Source organism: Leopardus geoffroyi, chromosome C2 (assembly GCF_018350155.1).
Source record: "Leopardus geoffroyi isolate Oge1 chromosome C2, O.geoffroyi_Oge1_pat1.0, whole genome shotgun sequence".
Classification (NCBI taxonomy): Eukaryota; Metazoa; Chordata; class Mammalia; order Carnivora; family Felidae; genus Leopardus; species Leopardus geoffroyi.
In genome coordinates, this window is record NC_059333.1 from 79,693,008 (window position 1) to 79,710,927 (window position 17,920).

General features: G+C 40.3%; 1 protein-coding gene across 6 annotated transcripts in view; it reads right to left on the minus strand.

Annotated features, from left to right (window-relative positions):
• Nucleotides 1-17,920, minus strand: part of LOC123611099 (LIM domain containing preferred translocation partner in lipoma) — a 680,366-nt gene that overhangs the window by 503,177 nt on the left and 159,269 nt on the right. For all 6 annotated transcript variants that reach the window (XM_045502614.1, XM_045502618.1, XM_045502617.1 and 3 more), the window contains 2 exons: nt 11,022-11,151; nt 1,834-1,897 (listed from right to left, as the gene is read on the minus strand). The gene's annotated coding sequence lies outside the window, so the exon portion shown is untranslated. The remainder of the gene's footprint in view (nt 1-1,833; nt 1,898-11,021; nt 11,152-17,920) is intronic.

Below are 17,920 nucleotides of genomic sequence, written 5' to 3' on the forward strand. Positions count from 1 at the left end.
ACATTCTTTTCTAACATATTTACCCACGAAAGTACATGAAATATATCGGAACGGAATTTTTACAGGAGTATTTTATGGACTAGAGAGGGACCAAAAGATGGGCAGGAGCCATTCATGTATTTTTGGCCACTACGGAGTTTTTTTTGTTTTCTAATTTTTTAATGTTTATTTATTTTTGAGAGAGATAGAGAGAGATACAGTACGAGCAGGGGAGGGGCAGAGAGAGAGACACACACAGAATCCGAAGCAGCCTCCAGGCTCTGAGCTGTCAGCACAGAACCCAAAGCGGGGCTTGAATCCACGGACCATGAGACCGTGACCAGAGCCGAGGTCAGATGCTTAACCTACTGAGCCACCCAGGCGCCCCCACTACTGTTTTTTTTGTAACCATCTCTTTTGTAGGAATGAGAATAAAATCTAAACAAGTGGCTGCCATCCTGATCTAATTATAGAGGAGTTTCACAGGCTGTGCATCACCCACCTTGTTTACACATGACATGTTCTTATTTGATGTGTGTGAATATTAGCTTTAAAAACCATATTAATGAAAAAAACATGTGAATGTAATACCATCATTTCCACTCAATTCTAAACTGTTAAGTCCTACAAATATGGGGCACAGCAACAGACTTTAATGTTTTCAGAGGTCTCTGTAACTAAAGTCATGTTTAAGTTCAAGATCATAGAAATAACATACCAACACAATTACTGAAATATTCAGCAAAACAAATGTTTACAGTACTTTAAGTGCTGGTATAAAATCTTCTACAAAGTTGCTACAGTACAGGGTCTGCAGTTAGGCCCACCATATTGACTGCGTCTCCTCTTTTCGGCGCAAGTCTTCTCATAGATGACATCGAATACAGCAGACCTAGCTGAGAAGTGCAGTTATGAGCTGGTTAGCCGCAAAAGAAAACTCACATCTTGCACATTTTGCAACTATCGTGCTTCCTTTGAATTTTTTTTCTGGCCTCTGTTTTCTTGACAAACTCAACGCAAATAACACTTTTTGCCAAAAGTCTATCTCCTTCACACAGGTCCCCCAGAACAGTGGCATCTGGATGCTATGGGTCCTGAGTTTCAAAAACCTCTAACTCACTTGCTATATTCTTAGGATTTTGTTGTCATCGTCGTAGCCTTGGATTATGTCATTTTGAGATCTTTCTGGGGAAGCTGAGAGATGCCCCCACCAAGTAGAGTTTGATCCCTTCAAAGCCAGGTAGCATGGCAGCATAGTGTAATGAAAAATTCAGCCAATCAAGGGCTCGGAAACTGGAGAGAAGCCGTCCTGCCACATGCTAGCTGGGGACACCAAAAGAGAGTAGATAAGAACACAGCATATCATGGACACGTAAATAATTGTTAAGTCTGAGTCTTCTGCGTTGCCCAGATCTTTGTGCTAGGACTTGAAAGGGAAAATTAGCGGTGCCTGGCTGGCTCAGTTGGTTGAGCGGCCAACTTTGGCTCAGGTCATGATCTCATAGTTCGAGAGTTCGAGCCCCACGTTAGGCTCTATGCTGACAGCTTGAAGCCTGGAGCCTGCTTCAGATACCCTTTCTTTCTGCCCCTGCTTGCGCTCTCTCTCTCTCTCTCTCTCTCTCTCCAAAATAAAAATATACATTAAAAACTTAAAAAAAAAAAAAAGAAGAAAGGGAAAATTAAATCAAAAAAAGATAAAAGGATGGCAGTTCATTGCTTTGGCCATTTTTCAGGTTTTGGTTCTCAGGAAATACTTTTGTATTTCTTCCATTGGGAGTAAAATCAACTGTAAACATTATTGGATAACTTGCCCATTAGCAATTCTTAAATACGAGGATGCCTATCCTCTCTTACCTCAGATAACTAGCTCTTCAAATGGTCAGTGGACACCAGGTTCAGCAAACTGCTATGCTAGCGTCTGTAAATAAAATAGGTAAATGTTACTCTTAGGTACTAAGCTATATGTATCATTAATAATCATAAACTCTTCTATCTATATAGCAGTTTCTTGTTTTGCAAAACATTTTCACATTCATCATCTTATTTCACTCCATAACAACCCAGTGAAGAAGCAGGAAGAGAATCATCTGCTCACTTCACAGGTGAGGAAACAGAAGCTCCAGGAGGAACAGAGAGAAGGAGAAGGGAACTAACATATTTCTCATGATTAACTTCACACACATACAGGGAATGAGTATCACTGTGTTCATTTTACAGATGTGGGAACCAAAGTTCAGGAAAGGCAGGTAACTTGCCCAACACTACACAGTATAGTATACAGTAGGGTATGAGTTTGGACTTTCTGGGCTCCACCTGTTGGCCCAGTGATCTTTCTTTTATATCTTAGTCTGTCCCGGGCTATTAGGTTGGGAAAACACAAACTCACTGACTTTATCCACTAGGTTGGGGGGAGGAGGGAATAATAAAATGAAACCAGCTATTTGATTGACATGAGAAAGCAGCAAAAACACATGGGATTTAGAGCCAGTCAGACTTGTCTTCCTCTTAACAATGTCCTTGGGCAAGTTACTTAAATTCTCTGAGTGTCAATTTCCTCATATGTAAATGGGGCTTATAATATCTACTTCATAGCCAAACCTCAGTTCAACTTTTTGGGGAAGATTTTCCTCCATTATTTCCTATCTGTAGATAATGGAAAGTGATGGTATACAAAACATTAATATTTCCTCGTGTGAGCCCATGTTTATCTGATCAAAGGACGATGTGATAAACGCACAATACTAGAGAATACCTGAGGGGTGAGAATTGCTTTGATCCGTACGCCTAGTTCTAAAGCACCTCAATATTAACTATGTGTATCTCACATGGCCTCACCCCAACAACAACAAAGAATATGTGTTTCCAAAGACAACACTTGAAAATTGAAAAATGGGGGCGCCTGGGTGGCTCAGTCGGTTGAGCGTCCGACTTCAGCTCAGGTCATGATCTCACAGTTTGTGGGTTTGAGCCCCACATCGGGCTCTGTGCTGACCGCTTGCTCAGAGCCTGGAGCCTGCTTCAGATTCTGTGTCTCCTTCTCTCTCTGCCTCTCCCCCACTCACACTTTGTCTCACTCTGTTTCTTAAAAAATAAATAAATGTAAAAAAAATTAAAAAAAAAAAAAAAAAAGAAAATTGAAAAATGAAGTGTCCCCTCAAGCCCAAGAAGCAAGAGATATGGCCTTAGGTGAAAGACCTCAGGTACATCTCAAGTAATTTTAAAGCTTGTGCCTTTGTGCCTAAAGTTTGCCCCTTAGGTTCAGAGAGATGAAGCTTCCAACAGAAGACCAAGGGAACTGAATACAGTGGACAGATTTATTGAGAAGTAGGAGACTTCTGGGAAGTTTTATTCATCTATCCCATTTTCATATAGGACTCAAATAAGATTAAGAGTAGGACATGGATGATAGGATACTCTGCAAGAAATTCTTGTCATAAGCCACCCAAATCAAAACATTAATCATCTTTGTGACCAACTTTATCAACAAGGAAACCAAACTTTAAAGATCGTATGGTTAATATGGAGCAGGTAAAAATGCAACCTCAAATTCTGATACCAAAACCAGTAAGGACCCTTCTATTACATGATGCAGCCTCCCACTTGGGAGCATATACCATCTAAAAGTCGATTGTCAAAGCACCAAAACACATTTAGTATTGAGTCCTGCTTCCTTTGCAAGTGAAAGGAGACAGAGAAGACTTCACATCTGTGGTCTAACCAGAAGGTGACACATTACTAAGCTGGGGCAAAAGAAGTGTTCAATGCAGGGTTACCATGAAGACTTTCTCAGCTCTCCCCAGGGCAGTTTCAGAGATGCAACCTTCTTGGCAAACTGTCAAAACACAAGCCACAGAAACAACAGAAGCCAGTGCCCTGAATTCTCTCTCATCAATAAGTCTCATGTTAAACAGTAGAAAAGCTGAAGCCTCCTAGCTAAGAAGTTCACCGGCCCTCTTCACATGGTTGAATGTCATGTGTCCTCAGTAAACTCATGGGTATTACCTAATGCAATGGAGTTCTCCACTAGACCCATAAAGACATCTTGGACAAATGACAAACCCCACTCTAGCATGTTGCTAATAAACTCAGTTATCCTTAGTTGCCTCTGTATTTATGACCGCTGACCGAGACCCTGGCAGTCTGTACCCTTGGTCAAACCACCCATCCTCTCTCAAGAAAAACGTTCTCATTTTCAGAAGCAATTTCAACCCAAAATAAAGAAACTTGTATACTCACTATTTAATTTACAAAAATCAACCTATTAATTAAATATATACAAAAGCAAGACTCACCAGGCCTATTTGGAGCTGGTATAGAATAATTGATAATTTACACTCTATTTCAGGAAAACCAGGGGAGGGCAAATGAAGCCCATGAAGAAGAAAGAGAGGAAAGAAACATGGTGGGGAATAAGGAACAAAGGCAGAAAGGAATGGAAGGTTGTGAGAAATGAAGAGAGCAGAGACAACCATTCCAATAGGTTTTTCACAAACCACAGTACCTTCTAAACCGAAACCTGCACCCCAGGACAATTTTTAAGCAACACAATCCTAGAAAGATGAACTTAACATTACAAACACAACCAACTGACATCAGAATCACTGTAGCCAATGTAAAGATACCTCTTAATACTTGATATTTTACAAGTGCTATAGGACCAATGAGCATAATATGACAGTGCCTTGTAAAACCCTGAACTAAGAAAATTAATGCAATTAATAGATAACTTGCTAGCTCTGTGTTCGCAGATATCCTTTCTGATTACGTGAGTGTTATTCTGAAAAGAAGAGCTGAATGAGAATTGAGCTCCTGGGTTCTGCTCTTAGCACTCTAATTCCCAAGTCTTTTGAATTAGAAATTGTATAAAATTGCTTTCTTTTTTTTTTTTTTTTCCACTCTTCATAGGTCTTGACCACAGTTATCCCTAAACCACTTATTTGTGAAAAGGCCAAAAATTATTTTGTCTGGATTTTGTGCATTTGCCTAAGTTTTAGATAGTGGTAGCGGTGGGGTGAAAGGATCGGTAAGATCTGTTTAAATGAAATTATTTCCTTGTTTAAACTAAATCGTATACTAGATTTGCCTCAATTAAACAATGTCATAATCTCTAACATGATCATTAGGAATTCTATCTCTGAAAACAACTGAAATGTTAGACCAGGCCAAAGGCATTAAGTAACAAACACTGAAAGGTTTCTACTCCCATCATCAGATCAGGTACAAAGAGCATTTTTAAATGCACTCCAGCACATTTGTAAATGCACTCTCTCACCCGCCACCCTAAGATACTTATCAAGAATACAACATATTCCATGGCTTATGAATGATTTGGTTGTCTCATTAAAGTAATGTTTGCCAGTATTTAATTGCTTCCCTCCCTGATTTTAATTTCCTCACCTGTCAGCATCTATCAGAGGCACTGAGATCTTCTGACATCCTGGCTGATTGTGTTGAAATTAATCAGATTTTTAAAAACTAAATTGCTTTGGCCTAAAGGTAATGCTCAGCTTCTTAATGTGATATTTATAAGGGTTCTATCAATGGAACTTATAATCTAGAAATTAAATGACAGGCTTTAGGAATCCTAAGGAAAAATATAAGTGGCTTACACATTTCCAGCACTGGACTTCAGAAGGTCAGTACTTTAAAAAAAAAAATCAATCAACAAGTGTTTACTGAACACATAGCACTTGCCTGCAGTCACTTTTGGGCTAAACGGGAGACACTGAGACATGAAGCTACCTTAGAAAGCTTGGAGAAACAGGTAAAAATTAAGTTGAGCTCATTTCGACTGAAGTCGCTGACAATCTGGTCAATCAAAAGGTGCATTTTGTGTGTATGATTGTGACCAGCTACATACATTATGCTCTCACACAGATTAATGATTTTATTCTTCATCTCAATCCAGTGAGGTGGAGTTAGTGCCATTGTTAGTAATAGCAGCAATATTCCCATATGACAAGTAACAAAGCTGAGGCACAGAGTGGTAGAGGGACACAGTCCTAGACGCCTCGTTATGGGCAGACCTGGTCATGTGATCTAGAAAAAATCAGAAAATACAGCATGATCATCTTGGAATAAAAAGAGAAAAATTCTTTGCAAATCCTCCACACGTAATTATTCAATGATAATTCTTGTGCTCTTATCTATCAGTGGCAGTGCTTAAGACACTCAGGAAACCCACAAGCATAAGCTGTTCTATAAGAAGTAAATGAAATGAAGGACTGAGAAATACTCTGTAATGTATCATATTATCATGAGATTATTTTTTCTGTATATGTGTTACTATTGCTATGGTGGAAATGTGGAAATAGGCATCCTTGTGGTAATTAGGTCCCAAAAGCAAACCTGTAATATCATCACATCTATCTTTCAGTTATTCTGTTGGTTGTAAGACCCCTAAAAGAAACGGAAGTATGAAAAACATTGGATGCATACAATTGGAGGGAAGAAGAGAGTCAAGGGTAACACAAGCAGTTGGGTTTCACACAACTGGCTTAATAACCAAACACAATCTAAACCCTTGTAGAGGTCTTATCTTCCCAGGGGACTTTAAGACCCTTACTCAGACTTTAAGTACGTCCCCTGCTGTGAAGCTTTTCCCAATCTAGAAAGGTTTGGGGAAGCAGCCCATCTCATAATGCCTGGATCCATATCTAAATCACTAAAGTTAATATACTGTCTTATCATTTTTATTGATTGTGTGCCTTGAGGAGAGAAATCTTTGTCTAACTCAGTTTCTTGAACCTCAAATCCAGAATCTGATCTTGAGTACTCAAGAATATGTTCCATGAATGAATGCATGAATACATAAAAACAGAGTTTTATGTAATTCCTAGAGCACCTAGCTCAATGCGTATCATAGAAGTGTTCAGTAAATGTTTGAATTGACATTAATTGGACATTTAATTTAAAAAATGTATTATTGGGGCGCCTGGGTGGCGCAGTCGGTTAAGCGTCCAACTTCAGCCAGGTCACAGATCTCGCGGTCCGTGAGTTCGAGCCCCGCGTCAGGCTCTGGGCTGATGGCTCAGAGCCTGGAGCCTGTTTCCGATTCTGTGTCTCCCTCTCTCTCTGCCCCTCCCCCGTTCATGCTCTGTCTCTCTCTGTCCCAAAAATAAATAAACGTTTAAAAAAAAAATAAAAAAAATAAAATAAAAAAAAAATAAAAAATGTATTATTCAACTGAGTAACTCTAACAGCTACTGAGTGAGGGGTTCAATGAGGAGTTAAGTAACATGCAATGACCCAGTCATCATTAACCCATTAAAGGGTGAACAAATGTTTTCCACAAGAGGAATAATAAAAGCTGAATATACAAGTAAAGATGTAGGCAAGAGTTGAGAAAATTCATGTAGATAAAAACAGTATTTGTCAAAAAAAAATGTTAAGTTCTAGACAAACTTGCAAAATAAAAGGGGACATGAATCATGAAGAAATAGGTTGGTTTTTTTTGTTTGTTTTTTTTAGGATTGTAGGTATGAATAAAATCTAAAAAGAAAGGACTAGAGAAAGATACGTAGAGAGAGAGGGAGAAATTCTTAAAATAATGAATTCTAAAAATCATGTCATGTATATAAAAAAGAAAAAGAAATCACTGGAAACAATCAACAAAACTCAAAGCCTACTGACTGGGAGAAGATATTTGCAAATGGCATATCCAATACAGGGTTAGAATCTAAAATATACGAAGAACTTGTATCAACACCAAATAAACCCAAACAATCCAATTAAAAAATGGGCAGGAAACATGAACAACCATTTCTCCAAAGAAGACACACAGATGGCCAACAGACACATGAAAAGATGCTCCGCATCACTCAATGTCAGGGAAATGCAAATCAAGACTGCAATGAGATAGCATGTCACACGAGTCAGAATGGCTGAAATCAAAAACACAAGAAACAAGTGTTGGTGAGGATGTGGAGAAAAAGGAACCCTTTTGCACTGTTGGTGGGAAAGCACACTGGTGCAGCCACTGTGGAAAACAGTAAAAAGGTTCCTCAAAAAATTAAAAATAGAATTATCATATGATCCAATAACTCCACTACTGGTTATTTACCCAAAGAATACAAAAGCACTAATTTGAAAATATATATGCACCCCTATGGTTATTGCAGCATTATTTACAATAGCCAAATTATGAAAGTAGCCCAAGTGTCTATAGATATATGAATGGATAAAGACGAGGTGGTAAATACACACATACATATATACACCCAAGAGCATATTGTTTGGTCACAAAAAAGAACAAAATCTTGCCATCTGCAACAACATGCATGGATCTAGAGAGGATAATGCTGAGTGAAGTAAGCGATTCAGAGAAAGACAAATACCATATCATCTCACTCATCTGTGAAATGGAAGAAATAAAACAAATGAACAAAGAAAAAAAGAGACACACCAGGAACAAGAAACAGACTCTTAACTACACAGAACGAATAGAGGGTTACCAGAGGGAGGTGCTTTGGGGGATGAGTGAAACAGGTGAACGGAATTAAGAGTACACTTATCATGATGAGCACTGAGTAATGTATAGAATTGTTGAATCACTGTATTGTACACATGAAACTAACACTGTAGGTTAACTATACTGGGATAAAATTTTTTTTTTAACCATTGGAAAGATCAAAGACAAAAAGAGTTAATCAAGGTAAAAGTAGTATTTATTAAACACACTGTGTTTCTGTAACTGAGCTAAACATTTTTGCATACTTTACTCCTTAAAAATATTCTCAGAAGTCATTACTATATCTATTTTGCCTCTGAATAAACCAAAGCTCAGAACAACTAACTAATCTGATTGAGTTCACCCACCTAGTAAGTTATGGTACTAGAATTTATATCCTAGCTATTTTTCTTTAATTATTGAAGTACAGTTGATACACAGTGTTTCATTAGTCCCAAGGTCACAACATAGTGATTAGACAACTCTATAAATCATGCTAACACGTAGCTACCACTTGTCGCCATGCAATGCTATTACAACCATTGACTATATCCCCTATGGAGATCCTATCTCTCAGACCCACACACTCATTCTGTTTCCAGTATGTAACAAAGAAGCGCACCTAAAAGAGAACTTCAGAGGTGAATGGCATGGCAAAAATCTAGAAAGTGATGTGAACACAGGGACGGGATAAAGACTATAAGCATCCAAACCTGTTTAAATCCTAAAATAGAGGTAACAAGAAAGGAAGGGGATGGAGGGATTATAGCTACCCTCGAGAACCTGGGGACTGATGGTTCATGCACGTTACACTTGTGCAAAATATGCAATGCTAGAACTCTTAGGGCTGAAACAGTGAAAACTCCAGTTCCTAAGCAATGGAGAGGAGAACTTTAAAGTGATGGGCATTGAGGAGGGCACCTGTTGGGATGAGCACTGGGTGTTGTATGGAAACCAATTTGACAATAAATTTCATAGTATAAAAATAAAAATAAATAAAAATTTAAAAAAATAAAAATAAATGAAATGAAATAAAATAAAATAAATAAAATAAAATAAAATGAATAAAATAAAATAAAATTAAAAAAAAACATGAAGCTGCCGAGCAGTAGAACAAACTGCTTCACAAAGAATTGGAAGTGCCCAAGTAGAGGCTCAATGGCCATCTGTCAGGGAAGGCATGCGTAACATCCTGGCAGTGGGAGGGAGTCAGCATTAGAAGATGGGCCACTGCAGCTCTGTGTTTCAGAGATTTAGCTGCCCAGTGCTGAGAGACAAACAACAGCTCCAAGCTCCAGATACAAATTTGAAGAATGGCCTTTGAAGAAGAGACCCCGGGTAAAAATAGCATCCATGCAGCACATCCATGGGGCAGCGAGGATATGCCAAGCACGAGACAGTCCCCACGCTCAAGAAGTTCAGACAAGGCAGAAAACACATTTTGAAAAGTTAAAAAAGAACTGCTGGGAGGCAGTTTGGGAGCCTCATAAATGGCTAGACAAAGCCATAACCAGAAGTCTCAGAAAGAAAGAGGAAAAGCTAAACGGTTCACAGGAAACTAAGTTTTACGGAAAGAAAAGAAGTCATCGAAGGCTTAAGTTTAGGGAAGAGCTGATTCACGGAAGTAAGCAAAGGTCAAATCAGATCTCACTTCTGGGTAATCAAAACACACATGGAGGAAGAAGCAGAAGAATGTTAGAAAACAAAGTTAAAAAAAACCAAAAGCTCACCGGTGGGAGAGAGCAATGAAATGTTGGGTGAGGAATAGGAAAGAAAAAACTGAGATCGTTCAAAAGAACATTCAACATATTTGAAAATGAGAGAACAATCCATTTGAGAGTGTGCAAGCCTACTTTCACAGTCTGCCAGATTCATTCACTTTCAAACACAGCAACCTGTCTAAACCCGACCCCCCAAAAGCTACTTGAGACAGGAGAGAGTTATTGAAGAGAAAACATGATGTCTGGGTCCGGTTCAATGGCCTGTCTCGGCAACCGTCATTACAATTTCAGGCTGAGCAGTTTTTATTGAAGAAAACAGATCGCATAAAATATTAACACAAGCAAAAGCAAAGGTAAAGGGCAATTTGTTTTGGACGACCTCCCTCCCACAGGAAGGGAAAAAAAAAAAAGGGAGAGAATTTTAACAGAAAAGTGGGGAGGCAGGGGGTGGTTCCGTAAGATGACTTCTCTGTGACAGTGAGGATCATGGGTATGTAGGCAGTTTCCTTTGCTGTGACTGCCAGCTAATCCAGGTAAAGAAGGAAGTGGCCGCTTGAGCCCAAACTCCGGAGTCTTTTTTTCCCCCACAAAGCTGGGATTCTAAACCAGAAAATGGACAAGCACTCAACTGCTCCTTCAACTTCTCTCAGGTCTTGCCAAAGACAAAACCTATTCTGTTTAAAAAGGCAGCAGTGGTCACTATTGAAAAGCAGGAGAGTGAGCAGCGGTGCGGTGGTGAGCACAGAGTTTGGAAAATATGCAAAAGGTTTAATAAACACACCGAAAAAATATATGGAAATCTTCCCAAATAAATACAATAATGATATACATTTGACATCGCATATTCACAAAAGAAATTCAGAAACATCTACCTTGAGATCCCGGAGACTGGTACAGGAACTCAAAAGAAAAAGAGGAACACACTAACACCTGGATTCTTGCCCCAGCTCAGCCGCTAACCAGCGCAGCGGTCCCGGGTAGGTCGCTTTCAGCTCCACTCGCCTAAAAAAGCCAAAAGACAGGATTAGATCAGTGGCTCTCAATGCGCATGATGCATCTTTTTCACAGTGTTGACATCTGCGTCAACGGTGCGAAAGCAATCAAGAGTGGGGCGGGGTGGGGGGACATGGCCAGAGTCTTCACAGGAATCAAGCAGTGGCACCAAAATGTCCCGACAGCTGCTTCACTTTTCACCACCAGGTACCCACAGTCAAGGGAACACGGGGCTCATTTCATTTAAAACTGTCCTCCATGCATTAAAAGTTAATTTTATTAAACTCAATCCTTGAACACATATCTTTTTAATATTCCATGTGACAAAATAGAAAGAAGGCAAGAACATCTTCTGCTGAATCCCAAACCACAATGGTTGTCTCCAAGAAAGGCACTTGTGTGACTGCTGGAATCAAGGGCTGAGCTAACAGCTCGTTGCACAGAACACAATTTTTTTTTTAATTTTTTTTAACATTTATTCATTTTTGAGAGACAGAGAGAGAGACAGAGCATGAGTGGGGAAGGGGCAAGGAGAGAGGGAGACACAGAATCCGAAGCAAGCTACAGGCTCTGAGCCATCAGCACAGATCCTGATGTGGGGCTCGAACCCACGAACTGCGAGATCATGACCTGAGCCGAAGTTGGACGCTCAGCCGACTGAGCCACCCAGGTGCCCCAACATCATTTTTATTTGAAAGAGTGACTGACAAATTGTGGTCATTCAGACTTGGTGATGACAAACATAAACCAAGAGAGCCTATCATTTCAAGGAAAACAATTAAAGGTATCTGTTGCCAGTGATAAAAATGAGTTTTCAAGTAAAAATTAGAACTTCAAAAACCCTGCATCTGCTATTGTATACTTGACATATTCCTAATAATTAAAATATGTTTTTGACGAAAGCAGTGGCGATGTTAACAAATGGGATTTTTTTTGTTATTGTTACGGAATGAAACTTATCGATATTTGAAAGATATGCATAACTCAGTGAACCCGTATTTTCCAAATGAGCAATCTATGGTGTTACACAGAGGTGCGGAGCGATTCAAACTGAGTAGAAGACCAGTGACTTTTAATATAACAGAGTATAAAGAAATTTATTGATACGATTTCAGGTTTCACATTAGGAAACCACCACTTGTCAAGTTTTAATGTAGTATAAAAAAAAATCCACAATTATGTCCTTTTTAACTTCCTTTTCCAATCCTTTTTATAAATAATTTCTGGATTTTCTTCCTAAACTTTAGTCAGAGCATATATTTGTGACAAATTGCCATTTTTCTCACTACTTTTTTTGTGTGTCTTTTGGAAAATGTACTTATTTTCATACAGCTTTCTTTAAAGTCTTTTTTGTATTTCTGTTTTAATTTCTTTTTTAGGATGTTTCTTTCTTTCTTTGGAGAAAAAGAGAGAGAGAGAGAGAGCACGTGAGCAGGGAAGAGGGGCAGAGGGAAAGAGAGAGAATCCTAAGCTCAGTGTGGAGTCTGATGTAGGGCAAAATCCCACAACAGTGAGATCATGACCTGAGCTGAAATCAAGAGTCAGAGGCTCAACCGACTGAGCCACCCAGAGGCCCCGGCTTTAATTACTAAGATGAATATCCTTACTATCACTCACATAAGCAAAAACTCATGCTGAGGAGTGGAGAGAGGTCCCGAGACCAAACCACTGCACTTAGATGGGACTTATGTATGCTACCTTCCTGCCCAGTACCCATCTTCTTTGGTTCTAAACCATTAGGGAAGACAAAGAGTGGCTCAGCTCTACTTTCAGACCCTGCTATCTGTTTACCTTTATGTAGAGGCCACTTCAGTGAACATTTGGACACATGAAACATCTGTACGACTTCGCCATGGAGTAGGCCATTTGTTAGTAACAAATACTGATTGTGAGCTTTCCATGGGGCAGGCACTGGTTAATAGAGCCCCTAGATCAAAATCCAGACTCTACTACTATTTGAGGTACGTATACTCTTTTTTTTTTTTTATTCATTTTGGGAGAGAAAAAACACAAGCAGGGGAGGGGGAAGAGGGAGAGTGAGAGAGGATCTTAAGCAGGATCCACAATCAGCACAGAGCACGACACATGGCTCGATCCCATGACCCTATGATCACGACCTAAGCTGAAATCAAAAGTCGGATGCTCAACCGACTGAGCCCCCAGGTGCCCCTCGGTATGCTCTTGGTCAAAATACAGAATCTCTCTAAACCTGTTTTTTTTTTTTTTAATGTTTATTTATTTTTGAGAGAGAGAGAGAGAGAGAGAGAGAGAGAGAGAGAGAGAGAGAGAGAGAATGAGTGGGAGAGGAGCAGAGAGAGAGGGAGACACAGAATCTGAAACAGGCTCCAGGCTCTGAGCTGTCGGCACAGAGCCCGACGTGGGGCTTGAACTCACCAGCCGTGAGATCATGACCTGAGCTGAAGTCGGACATTTAACCAGCTGAGCCACCCAGGTGCCCCTACACCTGTTTTGTTTTGTTTTGTTTATGTGAAATAAGAATGGCAATAGACCTACATCTGAAGATTATTGTGTAGTTCCACTGAAATGATCCGTTAAAAACCTTACTATACTCAATGCCTAGCATACAGTAAAAACTCAAGAAATCTTACCCATTGTTATTACAACTAACATGTCTCCCATCGCTTCTTGGCCTTTTGGCTAAGATCAAGTGTACAACTAACATGTCTCTTACCATTGTTTGCCATGTACATGAAAGAAATAAAAACAATTTAACCATACAGGGACTCAAAATCTATCTCACTTGCTGATACATTCAGCTCCATGAAAACTCAGAGGCAAAAGTATCCAGGAGTCCTTGTTTCTCATCCCAAAAGTAAAAAAGAAAAAAAAAAAAAAATCTGTGGCCAGGAATGGAAACAGGGTTATAATAAAGACCAGGCACTGCACCAGTTTCCAAACTTTCTACGGTCAAGAGAGCAAGCAGTTCAACCCCAATGTCGTTCTCAGCACTACAGTAAAAGGTCAAAAGACAGGAAGTGAGAATCCAAACTTAGTCCCTGATCAGACAAGAGATGAGATTTTTACTTTTCCTTTGTTTCCACAAAAAGTCATATTCATTTCATCTCTTTACCCCATGTAAAACCCAGCAGGAAAAAGGCTGGGGAAAAATAAGGATGCTTGTTAATCTGAGGTCAAACCAAAAGAAAAAGAGATGCCCTCATGCTGCTAAGAAAAGATTGCATGTAGGAGAGAGGAGGTACTTAATAAAGCGATTTCAATTAAAAATATAATCTGAAGGAACAGACACATGCACGCTTACCTACAATTTCTTTAAAAAGATATAAAGGAATTACTCATTAAACTAGTTACACTGGTGAGGCTCAATTTCATTTTTAAAGAAAAATAAAACAGGATGCCACCTTTATTTACTTTCTTCCATCAACTCTACATACAACCACTCAAGTGTCAGTATCTTACTAGCCTGATAAGACTTTTAACTGCTGATTTAATAGAATGATGTAAGTTATGCTTCCAGAATAATGTATAGAAACGATTATGCCCCCTTAACAGCACTTGGATCTTCAATCAGGAAATTCAATTTTAGCTGCAAAACTATGTTTTGGCAAAAGTGCAATTGAACTCAGTGTACTTGTCACATTTCTAAATATACTCTGGTCACCATGACAACAAGGGAGACTGATGGATCGCTTAAAAGAGTACGGTATATTTAATTGTCAGCATTTTAAACTGACTCAGAAAAATGCTGTGTGATAGGGTCTACTCACCATGGTTACTGCCGGCTGAGTCCATAATAATAAAAGGCTCACATACGCACATCGACAGCGTGCGCGCAAAGAACGTAAAAGTCATTAGGCCCTGTATTTCCAACCACGCTACGCACCAAACTTAAGGCTTTCGCAAGGACTTGTTCTTATTAAGGTACCACTCAAGAACCCCACTCCCAGATTGTCAGCATCTGCGTCTGTACCCCAGGCCGCGATAGCAAATCCCAATGCGAATTCCAAAGCCTGCTCCCTCTCTTAATCTAAAGATAAAAATGAACGTAAGGCTATTTTCTCCTGGAATGGGGGATGAGATACTCTTTCTCTCTCCTTCCATGTGGACTTGTTCCCCATTGACAATCTTCTGGGATCCATACATATCCCAAATAACCATTTCCGGAGCACCACTCCTATGCCTGTGCGGGTCAATCTTCTACAGGCTGGAAACAGAATGGCAACAAATAGATACCTTTCCCCCATCTGGGGAGCTGACACCCTAAGAAAGGAGGAAGACAAAGATACAAATAACCCATGAAAGAGAAAGAAATAGTCCAAATGAACTGATCCATTAGAGTGCACTACATACAGAGCCTAGCATATAGTAAGCACTCAGCAAATCACCCTCCTCATTATTACACCAAAGATATTTCTCACCAAAAGAGTTTGCAATATACAAAAGGTAAACACAGGCATAGTGACCAGCTTTCAGAGAACCATAAGTGTCGTAGAGAACTTAAAACAAGATAATAGGAAAAAGCAACGGGGAGGGGACAGGTGTGCTACTTTAGCTGTAGGTTAAGGAAGATCTCTTCAGGGAGATGACATCTGTACTGAGCCTAGAATGAAGACTCCAAGTCAGCCATATGCAGAATCAGAAGAAGGTCAAGTGAGAACAAACTTGGCTTATACATGGGATAGAAGGGAGGTCAGTGTGTCTTTAGCTTACTGAGTAAAGTGATGATGGAGTGACAGATAAGGGAAGCCCAACTCACATTGCCTTGCAGGCCACTAAAAGGTCTTCTGAATGTTTCTAGATACCATGGAAGTCACTCTGTGGCAGGGGGTGAGATATGATCCAATTAACAATTTCATAAGATCTCTTCACATGGTAGGGAGAAGGGCAACAAAGGGAAATCATAAAAGTATCATGACCATTTCAGAGAGTCTATTGTCATAGTCCAAATAATGGGTGGTGACTTGGCTTGAGTCACTATTCTCCTACCCCAGTGCTTTTCTGCAGCCCCATGCTTACCCTCTCGACCACCACTTGCAAGAGAGGCGCGAAGAGCAATCAGAAACAGGAAATATTCCAGGGGCAGACCACACACACGTTGGCTAAGCAGGTACTTCGAGCAGATGAGTTGGATGAAGGCCCTACAGCATGATGGCATATGTGTCCTGTGATTCAGCAGGTCTGGAGGGCGGGGGAGGGGGCTTGCAATGCAATATTTCCAACAAGCCTGAAGGCCTGGTGGTGGTGCCACAGGCCCAGGAACTACACTCTAGAACCAGGGTTCTAAGGGAGCCTGGAGACGGGAACACCAGGATAGCAGGAGGCAATGAGAGCTTGGGTCAGGGTAATAATAACAGGTGGAATAGGGAAGAAGGGAAAAATCCCAAGAGAAGTAGCAAAAAAGCTACAGTCCAAGACTTGACAAGAGAGAACGCATGGAAAATGAAAAAGAAGACGGTGGAATTGATGTGGAGCTTTCTTTCATTGTACTGTTCACTGTGCAGCATTTCCATCTGTCTAGTGAAACCGCTATCACAATGAATACTTCCTGTGGCCACAAGTCTATCCCTGTAAGACAGGGCCAAGGAAATGATTGTGGCGACAGATAATAATAAGAACAATAACAACAACAATCCCCATCTTAACTGAGAGCTCCTTCTGTGCCAGGCACATTATAGCACGCACGATCTCCAGTTCTGACAACAACCCTATTCCTCCCTCACAGATGCCAAACGTGACATCCAGGTACATTATGTAGCTCTCCCAGAGTCACTCCTGCTTCAGCTGGATTCAAACACAAGAACAGACTGTAAGATCCGTTTCCTTCACCCCCATGGTGCCTATGAAGTTGAACCTAGGGGAGAATCACGTGCCCACTTGAAGCATCCGTCCTCAATGTCAGGGTTCCCTTAGGCTCGGACTAAGTCTCAAGACTGCAAGTGGCAAAAGTTGATTCATGGACTCTAGAATCATAAGAATAAAGTACACAAAGTCGAGTGGCTGGTCTGTAGCAGAACTGTGACTCATTTCATAGCCTCAGAACACAAACGTGGCTTGAGTATTTTTATGCTCCCGCTCCAACTCACTGTTCTGTACCCCTACTCCAGAGCGTCTTCCGTGTCCCCATTCTTGCCTTCTCAGCTTTATTCTGCTTTTTCTTTACAACTTTGTCTGCACAGAGAGTAACTGCCTCCCTACACGGTGATGGTTTGGAGTGAGAAAGAGGCCCTTGTTTGTGAAGATGCATGGTGAACGGTAGTGGATATTGACAAGACATCAGTAGATAAGAAAGACGAGCGGAGACATTTCCCCAGCCCAGGAAGTGGGTAAGAAATGAGCCACAAGATCTTCCTTCTAATCACCCACACTGTGCTTTCCCAGGATGATTCACAGGTATGGCTCCACAGACCTGACAAAGGGGACCATCGTCAGGAAGATGAAAGGATGTTTTTATGCCTGCTCTCGCTTTTTTTTTTATTTGTTCCTTCTTGAGTAATAACTATTAATTGTGCTATGCGGGCAGTGCAGAGATGAGTCTACCGGGAAGCCAGCACAAATCCATCAAGTGCTTTTAGTCCGAGCTTTTTAGAAGCAATTGCTTACCACATTCTCCCTGCTCTTTTTCTCAAAGCTAGAATTAAAGTGGAATTCACCACACAGTTACCCAATGCCCTCCTCCCCACCTCCAAAAAGAAGACAGAAGATGGCTATTGGTCTATCACCAACAAAATCACAAGGTGTAGGTGAAAAAAACAACTCATTTAGTGTTTACAAAGCTGACCTTTTGGTCCCTAAAACAGGT